General features: G+C 51.9%; 1 protein-coding gene across 1 annotated transcript in view; it reads left to right on the top strand.

Annotated features, from left to right (window-relative positions):
• Window positions 1-281: 281 nt before the first annotated feature.
• Window positions 282-11,420, top strand: part of FOXP4 (forkhead box P4) — a 305,951-nt gene continuing 294,812 nt past the window's right edge. Inside the window, exon 1 of the mRNA XM_078644738.1 lies at window positions 282-466. The gene's annotated coding sequence lies outside the window, so the exon portion shown is untranslated. The remainder of the gene's footprint in view (window positions 467-11,420) is intronic.

The raw sequence follows: 11,420 nt of genomic DNA, 5'->3' as shown, positions 1-11,420 counted from the left end.
CTCAGTAGCAGGAAACCGGCTGCACCTGCTTTAGATGAATTATGGTAGCCTGGAAGTAACTCTCTTTCTTCCTTTCTCTCCATTTCCCTCCTCCCCTCGCTCCCCCCCGCCTCCCACCCTCTCCCTCCTCAGTCACTCACATCTCACAGCCCCAGCCATCAGAAGCCAGTCTGCCCAGCTCTGTATGGGACGGAGGAGCAGCAGGGAGAGAGGGAGGCGGGCAGGAAGGGGCGGAGAGCAGCGCGGAGGGTGCACAAAGGAGGGGAGGGGGCCGCGGAGGAGGAGGAGGGGTTGCAGGAGCCCGGGACACCAGCACAGACTCAAGTGTGAGCAGCATGCAGTAAGCAACGTGCTGGGGCTTCCATCTGAGCAGAGCCCCCTCCCCCGAGCCCCCAGGATCCGGGACCCACTCATGCCCCCCAGGGAAGAGTGCTGAGGAGCCGGAGGAGCCGCAGATTCCCAACAGGTTGGTGAATGCACTATCTTCCCTCTCACCCGCGCCGTTCTGTTGTTACCCTCCGACCTCAGTGCCTTCCTTGCCCGTCTGCCCCATCGTGTGCAACCCCCCTCCCCGCCCCCGGTCCAAACGGCCCACTATAGACTGTCTCTCCGAAGTGAGAGACCCCTTTCGCTACTGATGCGCCGAACAGGTGTTTGTGTGGGGTGGGTGCAATTGTTTGTATTCCTCGGGGGTGTCCTAGGCGACTTTCACTTTCATTTATATCGGAGCACTTTTTCTCACATCTGGGAGGGCTGTGGGGGTGGGCAGGAGTTTTCTGTGTCTACACTTTGACTTGGGATGGCTGCCTCCGGCAGGTTGCGCTGGATGCTGGGGGCCCGCGACTCGAGGCATGGATGCTTTTGCAAAATGGAGCGGGGGCGCGAGAGCTGCCCTCCCTCCCGACACCCTTGCAAACTCTTGGCACATTTTTCACTCGCAGAACTTCAGACAAAGAGGCAGAGGCGAGAGCTTCGACTTCACAGAGAGGATTAGAGAGCGGGGAGGGGTGAGACGGGCCAGTGAGGGGGGCGGCGGGGGGACAGCCGAGGAGAAGGGCACGGGAGAAAGTGACAGGAGAGACGGCAGGACTGGGTGGGGGTGCGCAGAGTATAGGGGGGTGCTAGACAACACATAGATAAAGTAACAGGACAAAATCTAAGCTGGGGAAAAGAAAGTAAGACTCCGGAGCTTCGGGTATAAAGATGAGCCGGAGAGAAATACTGGAGACGGCAGTGTGTGCCACAAGTGCGTGGAGGGGGCAGACCCCCAGAGAGAGCGCGCCGGGGTGACCACCGCATAAGAGGTGGCAGCTAAAGACAGACTGTCGAGAAGCAGGGTAGGGTGAAACAATGAGGGTGCAGGGCAGAGACACTCGGGGAGAGGGCCGAGGTCAGCCAGAGCAAGGGTCGGGAGGGGTCAGCGAGGAATCCGAAGCAGCAGACACAGCTCCAGCCCCTCCTCCTTGTTTGTGTGGGGGAGGGGAGAGCCAGGCTCAGAGTGAACTCTTGTGAATAGAGTTTTAGAAAGTGCTTGACTCCTGGTGAAAGTGCTTTGGCCATGGGCGCCCCTACAGTCAGCGCACAGGGCAGGGGAGTCTCAGACTCTAAGGGGGGCATTGTGACCCCCAGCCCTTCGAAAATAGCAGAGATCTGTCTGAGCGCTCAACGGAGACTGCGCCCGGCCCTGCCTGCCAGACAGTATCCGATCAGATACTGTATCTCGGTCTGCCAGAAAGTGCCCCCTCCCCCCCAAAAAAGTTCCCACAGCCACGCTTTCTAGTAGCACAATGTTCATGGAGGGGGCAAGAGCGACCAGTGCGAGCATCTGCAAAAAAACTGACTGTAAGAGGTCGCAAAGTTGGAAGGGAACTTCAGCAACATTCATTTTATACTATAACTACTTCCCAACAAGGGCGTAACATTTCAGAAACTGCTCTAAACCTCACCCTCCTTGTATGTGGACTGACCCTTCAACCCCTGCCCGCCCAAGAACTAACCCCATCTACCCCAAACAAACATTTCACTCTCCTGGAGCTACTCGCCAACAAACCCTTTACTCCCAGGGACTAACATCCTTTCACTTTCCATGAACTACTCACTAACAAACCCTTTACACTCAGGGACCAACGCACCTTTCACTCTCCTCACACTGAACGCCATAAGCACCGAGCTCACCTATCTGGAATCACTCCCTCACAATCCCTTCACATTAACCACAGGCCAACAAAACCTTCACACTCCAAGAACTTCTAACCGAGGAGCGCACAATCACGTTTTCCTTTCTGAACAAATATGTGGTTGGCAGGTGACATTCCACACCCCTCCCACCCCGATATGGAGGGGGGAGGGAGGATTGTAATACAGGGTAGGACAGGCGACATTCCCACTGCCATTGTTCACCGAGTCGTGGAATTGGGTGTATTTGTAATTCTTTGTCCTGGATCGGAGAGCCATGTCTGACCCTCAAACCCCCTCTACCTTGGTAAGTTTTTCCACTGTCTTAATGCATTCTGGTGCATGGAGACATTTTTTCTACCTCTTCGCATTCTGCGCAGGCCTTGTCTTCCTTTCTTAAAGTGTCGTGTGCAGGAAGAATACAACGAATACATTACATTTCAGTGTGTGGAGGTTGCTTCCAGCCTACCACAGGAAAGCGTCTTCTTCGTTCTATTTCACAGTTTGCAAAATGTGCCTTTTGGAAAAGTTCACCTCTCCCCCTTCCAATCGCCTAGCGACGATGCACTTTGTAAAGCAGTGGGCTGTGTGTGTCAAACAGTTCCAGTTCTTTTTAAACGAGCACGTGCTGCTCTCGGGGGTCATGGAGCCGAAGGAAGTGCCCAAGATCCTCTCCTCTCGCGTGCTTTCAACGGATTGGGTCCGGCCCGTTCAGGGTTGGATTTGGGGGTGTCAGAGGCAGGTTCGTGGGTCGGTGATTGCCCAGAAGTGTGCTTTGTCCACCGACGCGTGGAGAGTTCTGCACCGTAACTGTGTCATATCCTGTATCTTCCCTTCGATCCTCTGCAGGCCTGTCCTGGACCTCGGCAGAGGCCTCTCTGCTGATGCTGGTGAGTGCAGAGAGATCTACTACTGCAGCCAGCAGGTCCTTCCGCCCTGTGGCCTGCTCCATGGCAGAGATCTCTGTTGATTGTGTCGTAGTTACTGCGTTCGTTGTTGTGTGGACTCACACATTTGTGGTAAACTATATTTAGTCATGTCGGAGCTTTTGGCGCGCACCACATCCTTCGAGGGATACTCGTTTATATTACACTTGGAAAATCTCAGAACTGTGTTAAAAAACAATTTATATATGCTGGTATATGATTTTGGGGTCATCATACGTGTCCTGGTCCATGAAAGCGTCCTCCGTTATTGCGTTTGTCAAATACTATATATATCATACACAAGATGTTGAAGGGGACCAGAGACCCCCTGGTCTCAGGTCTGTGTTATCGTTTTGTGAAAAGCAATGTACAGTAACAGTGCAGTCTTTTGGAGTGTTCCCATATCTTCCAGAGATGTGCCCTGCCTATGACATGAGTCCACGGAGATACGTTTTATCGCTGTATTAAACAGCAGCCTGAAGGTGTTGTACACAACCTCTCAGGACACACTAGTGCCTTTGGCGTGCGCTGTCCTATGAAAGATCTGTGTGTTAATTTGTCTGTGTCAAACACACACAGTTGGGGCAGACAGGTCCCTTTGGACAGATCCTAACCATGTCCAAAAAGCGTTCTCCTTGCTACAGAGTGTCAAACTTTTGAATTGGTTCTTTAAACGCAATGTCGATAGGACATGGTACAAAAGCCACTTGATATCTGCCAAGAGCCCCCCTCAACTCTGACCATGTCCTGTGGCACAGGCCCGGTGTCCACCAGTCGTCGTGTGGCCCTCCTCTGCCTCAGACGCCTCGATGGGCCCTGGGTTCCCGCCTCGTCTCCTCCAGCTTCCCGATTTCTCTCCAGGCTTACAACCCTCTGCATATGGCCACAACTTTCTTATCTTCGGTATCGGCCCGACTTCTTTTACCACCGGCCCCCTTGATATCTGCCCCGCCTCTGCCTCATTCTGATTGTGTCTACCCAGCTTCATGCCACCATCCCTTGCTTCTGCCCAGCTCGGATGCACTGATGTGTTGTAAGACTGCTGCTCTTTCTTAAACCGTTTGTGGCACTGCGGGTTCGCGCACTCCTCAGCCGCTCTGGCTGCCAGAAAACTGCAAAAATAAAAATAAATGCCACCTCCTCATATCTAGGCACCTGCGCGGGGCATATGGCGCTATGTCTGTGCTATTCCGACGCCATCCCGTAGCCAAGCCAGGCTGAGATCCGCGGATCTCCAGCCCCAGCCTGCTGGTTCGTGTAGTCCAACAGTCCAGGCCTTGGCGCGGTCAATGCTGGAGTCTGGGGGTGCAGTCCGCCCTGGGGGTCCCTTTGCCACCCCAAGAAATAGCACTGGGTGTCTCATCCACCCTTGGCGTGCCCTCTCCCCCTGACCCTCACCGCTGCCTGGACTTCAACCCCCAGACTTCGGAAACCGTAAAACAACAACACAGTTCTCTACGACCGTCACAAACTCGCCTGGCTGGATCTGTTTTTCCTCTTTTTGTAATTTCTGTATCTTTCTTGCTTTTACTTGGTGTATATACTTTGTTTAACAGGTATTGTTGCATTTGTTTTGCTTTGTACGTTTCTTCTAGTTTAACCCAACTAGTTTTATCACTGAGGGCATTTCCAGAACTTTTAAGAAGGGACACTCGCCGCTTCCATCCCGTGCCCTGCAGTGTCTGCTCGGACTCTGGTTCCCACTCCAAACCTCTTCGACGTCCTGACATCTGCCCTTTGCCCACCGTCTCTTCCATTTGTATTTTCCCCTTCCAACCACTTACACTCCAGTGTGACACTCGCTCCCGTCTCGTGCCTCAGGTCGTTCATTCTCCGGCTCCCCTTTTAAAATCTGCCCCTTCCATCTCGTGCTCTTTGTACCTGCCCGTTCGTCACATACCCACGTACCCCGCCTGATACCTGTGCCCCCCCCGACCCCCTTTCTTTACTCACACCTCTAGGGTACCGCTCGGCCTCATTCCTCTCTTGCCCCCTGATATAAATACACCCGCCCCCGCAGCCTTCGGGAATGTCGCGACGCCCTTAGCACACTTTAGCAAAATCCTTTCTCGCTCTCGTTTCTGTTGAAGGAACGGAGCCGTTTTCCAGTTAAAAGGGTTGTTCTACGTGTAACAGTTTCTTGTGGGAATGTGGTCAGGTCTGCAGTCAATTATTTTCCTGTCGTGTCTGATCGAATAGGGCGCAGTAAGGTGAACTGTATCTTTGTGGAATAGTTACAATTTCTTTAGCGCACACCCAGAATGCGCATTGCTTCTTGGCTCTTTGAATGAGGTGTTCTAGTTAGCTGGCACAATGAATGGATGAATGGGAGGGTCCAGTCATAACCTGCAGTGTAAACATTTGTAGATGCATAAAAGTGTCGAGCTCTTTCACTGGGATATGAATCTCTGATCTGCCTTAGTTTAGCGGAAGTGCGTTGGTCTTGTGAGCTACCTTAGATTCATGTGTGATCTGCAGGTTACAGTGGCAAACTCAGCTCGCGGGGCGAGGCACCTGCTAGTGTCATATTGGGTGGGATTGGAACTTGTGGCTGCAAGGTTCACATAGATAGATGTATGGAGCAGGTGGTTTAACCCACTGAGCTCCAGCTCTCCGTTAAGTAAGTGATCAGGCATTTCCTTGCATGGCTCTGTGCAATATCACGGGACCTCATTACCTGCACACGTTTGATGCGTCGGACATCTGGTCATAAGAACACTGTTTATAGCGCTTTCTAGCTTGTGTCTTCTAGGAGTTATGGGGTGTGATAAGGATTTATCCCTAGTGGTATTCTGAGGTCCGGTATCTCTCCGGCCACATTTTGCGAACTGTTTTGAGGGCCATCTTTTCTCTTGAGGCCAGGGAGAAGGGTTATGTGTTACTAACTCCCAGGACCGGAAGCCTCTCGACCTCCGCTCAGATGGGAACCAGTGTCCCGGAAACCGCCAGGCGCACGTCTGAGGCTAGTTCGGTGCAAACCGCCACTGTGACTCCCCGAAAACAACTCTTAGCAAAATATGCTGCATACGCCTTTCATCCGCTTTAGTGGCAGAATTCTTAAAGGTGGCGTCTGTGTGTATTACCTCTATTAGCATCCCGTTATAGCCAGTTACTTTAACGTGGTAGCTTGCATCTGGAATAAAATGTTCTAATTAGGGCACCTCACCACACAAGACACTACCTATCACCATATTGTACACGTTAGTTTGTTGAAACTGGATGTCCCTATCCATGGTCTCTCAGTAACTATTAGAAAGTGGTATAAGCCAGCCTTATAGCCTAGCTCGCCTGATCTCTTTTATAGTTGGACCAAAGACTCTGTACCATCTTATATTAACGTTTATTTGAATGCTTATTGTTACTTTATCAGCACATGAAAGCTATGTTGAATATTATACTGTACCTAATATTAAGCTTAGTCACCCTCCTGTTCACCCCCTGCCTCTGTGAAGCGCTCTGATATCTGCAAAGATCTTGTTCGCGCTATATAAAACTCTGAATAAATAAATAAATACAATCGAATTCTACAGCAACATTTACACCTTTCAAGCATAAAGCAGAAAAGGCACGCGCCCAAAGTTTTGTACTTTTATTTTTATTTTAATCGGATCGAGTCTGCTGTTTTTTTATACCCTGGTCGAATTATTGACAAGTGAAAAATGAAAATTCGATATTTGAAATACCGAAAACCCGCACATTATTGTCTCTGTGTCTTTGGAGGTGATGAGATCTGCCCCCAAGATATAAGCTCTTGAATGTCCTCACACTGGGTACTTTCACACCTCCTACTCCGACAGAGATTTCTGGCTAATGCAATATTTAGGAATATGGTTATTTCTGAATCCACTGAAACTTTGTTTACCTTTGCTCCGCGGTTCTTTTTTCTTTAGAATTCGAAAGCAGGGCGGCGCGCTCAGAGCATTAGAAGTAGTTATTGTCGTTGTTGAGTTTGTTTTGTGTTTTCCAGGCAGTCCGGATTACCCCGGCAGTGGAGGGGAGCCTTGGACTCTTTTATTTTTTTCTTCGGAGCTCCAGATGCCGGCTGTAATGTGTGTGTGGGAGAGCTCTGCCGCTATTTGGGGTGCCGTGCTAGCTAGCTACCTGTGTGGGGCAGATGCCAAGGTGTGCTGGGTAAAGCACCCTAGATGGACGTGTGTCGCGAAATGTGTTCAGGGCTCTCAGTGTCACTAAGCTGTGAAGCCCTCTTGACTAGGTGAACCCTGCGATGCTTCTCATCACTACATGTGTACACTCCCGCACCGACACCTGGCCCTGGTTCTCCGTGTCCTTCGAGAGTAAGCCCCCTGGCTAGGTGTGCCCTGGAATCCGAGAAGGTTCTTGTTGCCCTGTATAATGTCATCTGAAGCCACTCGCTGTGTGCCCTCTTCCGAACCCCCCTTAGCCCCAAGAGTCCCCGCCGTGGCTCTCCGCAAGCCCCGCGGTGGCACGCAGTTTCACTCCCCTGGGATCTGAAGCCACCTGAATCCACGCGGGTGGATGTGCCCAGAGGGCTGAAGCTTGCTCGCTCCGAACCCGCATACACACCTCGACCGGAGCCCCGCCGGGCCCTCACACCCGACTCTGCCATTATAGCCAGTGAAGGGCCGGCTTTTGTCATTTCCGACTCAAAAAGGAGTGTGGGGATTGTGTTTAAGGGAGGGGGGGAGGGGCCTTTTTTTGTGCTGAAGTGGGTAAGGGCCTTTTTGAGGGCAGTAGGCATTTAATCTCCCTTTCGTTCAAATTGAGGGGTGCAAAGGTGTCTTTATGGAGAGCTCGCCTTTTCAGGTTACTTTTTGACGGGAATTTATATCACCTCCCTTGTAGCCTTGAGTGGAAAAGTGAAAGCGAACGGAGGTGGTTAACCCCACCCCATGTGGCTGAAGAGTTTGTAACCACTTTTGTGTCCTGGCTGAAAACTACCAGTGCTGTTGTGTTTAGCAGTCACCAGGGCCTGCGGTGTCACACGGGCCAGCTCGAAAGAGTGTGTACTTTTTTGTGCCTACTGGACCAAGAGAATGCCACACACGTGCTCTTCCACAAGCACCGAGGCTCTGTTGTGGGCGTCAGTACTGGCTGTGCACCCGAAACTGCCAGGGCTCTGCTGTCGGCGTCAGTACAGGAGTACTGTCCTCCCTCCGGGGATCGGGTGTCTGACAGCGCCGAGCTTCTGCTGCTGCGTCAGTACCGTCCTTACTTCCTTACAGCGGGCGCTCTGGTGATGGCGCTGGTACGTTACGTTACGTTAAAAATATTTATACCGCGCACGTTCACCAACGGTTTCATGGCGCTCTTGACGTAACAGCAGCTAGGGTAGGGAAGTTACTCAGGTAGTTGTTGAAAATAGAAAAGTTTTGAGGAGCTTGCGGAAATGGTCGTAAGTAGGGCAGAGACGAAGTGCAGTGGGAAGGGAATTCCAGATGGTAGGTGCCATGGCGGAGAAACTAAGGCCACCATGCTTTTTCCGCCTGGATTTGGGAATGACCAGGAGATTGAGGGTGGCGGAGCGGAGGTCTCTATGAGGGACGTACCGTGTCAGGCAGGAGGTAATGAATGCTGGGGCTGAGTCAGACAGGGCCTTAAAAATGACACAGCCAAGCTTAAAGAGACAACGTTTGGTGATGGGAAGCCAGTGAAGACTGCGTAGGAGAGGAGTGACATGCTGGTACTTAGGCTGGCGAAAGATAAGGCGAGCTGCCTGATTCTGGACAAGCTGCAGCCGGTGGAGGTGGATAGATGGAATTCCGGCATACAGCGTGTTAGCATAGTCGAGTCTGGAGGTGATCAATGCTAGGATGACTAGGATCAGAGCGTCTCTAGTGAGGAACCTGCTGATCTTACGAATCCGTCTAAGATGAAAAAAACAGGATGAGGTGACTGCATTGATTTGTGGCCTCATAGAGAGGTCCTCCGAAATGATCACCCCCAGACTCTTCACCGAGCCAACCGGGTCAGGTGGAGTACCCAGAGAGGGGGGCCAAAAGCTAGAATTCCACGGATTGGTGGAGCCCCCAACTAGTACCAGCTCAGTTTTTGTTGGGTTTAGTTTTAATTGACTATGAAGCATCCACTCAGCGATGTTGAGCATGGTGGACTGAAAGTTGGAACAGGAGGAGGGGAGGTTAGAAATAGGAAAAATTAACTGAAGGTCATCTGCGTAATTAAAGATAGTGACTGGGGTATTCCGGAGGGAGACAAGAAGGGGCTGAAGATACAAATTAAACAATAAAGGTGAGAGCGCGGAGCCCTGAGGGACCCCACAAGTAAGGGGTGAATAGGAAGCAGAAAAGGTAGATAGGTGTACTGCCTGAGTACGATGTCTCAAAAAGGATCTGAGCCATTCGAGGGCCATCCCCTGGATACCGGCATTGTTGACACGGTCGATCAGAATGGTGTGATCGACCGTGTCAAAAGCAGCCGACAGGTCCAGGAGGACGAGGGCCTGGGGGATGTTATTGTCGGCCCCCTTCCTCAAGGCATCCATGACGGCTACTATGACCGCCTCGGTGGAGTGGAGGGGTCTAAAGCCAGCTTGTTGGTTATCCAGGAAGGAGGAATTCTCTATAAAGGTACTCAGGCAGCGAGTAACATAGGTACTGTCCCACGCCCATGTCGGCGGCTTTGCACTTTGCAGACGACCCTAGCGCTGTACTATATATAGTATGTGCACCTAGAGCCTGACAGTACCTGCCCGGTATGCGCCTGTGCTGTAGGCCTGTGCCTGCCCTGTGTCGATGACGTCCCCCCAGGGCCCAGAAGGGTTTGTTTGGGGTGGGGGAGGGAGAGAAATTCTTCACTCTTCACTTCGTTCTTCACAACAATCAGGCCTTTGTTGTTCCACCTAAAAAACAACGTTTGTATGTTTTGAATAAGTTTGTTGTGAAGAAATGTGACCTGGCAGGGCTGGCCTGCTCTGCCCGGGGGGCAGGATGCCAGGTGTGGGCAAGTGCGAGTGTCTCCGGGTTTTGTGCGGGGGGAGGGGAGACACACACATAATACATGAAGGGGGGCCGTGACAGCGGGGGCTGCCCCGGGCAGGGAAAGGGGAGAGGCCTCTTAGGATCGAGGATCCCTCGCTGGACTCCTCCGGGGCAGCCTGTGTTCAGGGGTCCCTAACTCCCCTTCTGCCCCAGGGCTAGTTCTGGGTTCTGGGTTCTTGAGGACGAGCCGCTGGTGCCCGCCTGCATGTGGATCTCCCAATGGATGCCTTTACTGGGCCCTCGCTTCTCTTGCGAGTTCTGCTGAAGTGGCCGCCCGTGTTCTCAGCCCCCCTGACAGAGGGTCCCCCGTTTTCTCTGCTCGAACCTGAGGTTCCCGTGTGTTCCTGTAGCGTGTTAGTCTCCTGCCGGTGCATTCAGGGTTCTCCACCCGTTCGACGCCTAAACTCTGTGGTCTTTGTGTTTCTAAGTTCTTAAAAGTACCCTGCCTGTCCCTTCTATGTTCCAGACTGAGGGGTACACGGTACACCTCTTTTGATTCCATCTGGACATTGGATACACAGTGTGCGTATTTCCGCCCGAACCCCTCACTCGCTGCACGGCGGGATATGGGGGTCACTCCTTCTAGGTCGGCGGGCATCACCGACCTCACTTTGAACTTGAGTAAAACCTCTGCCGTGACGTCAGTCGCAGCCAGACCTCTTAGTGATGTTAAACAGACATCCAGGAGATGCCCCCCTGTCCCACACCGGCCCTGTCTTATCGACTGGGTCCAGGTGACCTTTAAACAACCCGAAGGGAGATTCGTTCCCTGAAAGGGTTCCAGGGTGATCCTGTCCCTCTTTGCCACCCTGCTTGTAGCTGTGATTTTGCAACCCAGTATGTGTATGTATTAAAACAAGTGGATTGTTCCAGGGAGGTAAGAAAAGGCCATGTCACTTTTCTGCAGTTGTTCTATCTCACCAAAATATGTTTTTATAAGCTAGTTGAAAAAAAAAATCCTGAAGAGGATACCCTTCTAGAACAATGCTCAGTGTTTGTGTGCTACCAGTTCCTCTGCGGCTCAGGTTCTGCTCTTGCTGCCACCTGCCGGGAGAGTGGGCAGCTGCACAGGGCGCCGTGGGCTTGTGTGGGAGATGCTGAGACACACCCGGGCCTGTCCAGGGATTCAGGCTGTACATTCTGGCGCCCCCTAGAGTGAATACTTTGCAGAAGATGCTATACACGGAGGAGTGCAAGCCTTTATTTTAGGAGTGCTTTGGTTACTTACAGGCGTATCCCTAGATAATATAGCACCTTTGCCCATTTATTGTGGGGAGAGATGCGCAGCTTTCTAGGATTAATGTTTTGCTTATTTACACACCTAGCTGAGATCAGGCGTGTC

This window comes from Lissotriton helveticus, chromosome 5_1 (genome assembly GCF_964261635.1).
Source record: "Lissotriton helveticus chromosome 5_1, aLisHel1.1, whole genome shotgun sequence".
NCBI lineage: Eukaryota > Metazoa > Chordata > Amphibia > Caudata > Salamandridae > Lissotriton > Lissotriton helveticus.
This window is presented reverse-complemented; position numbering and strand designations above follow the sequence as displayed.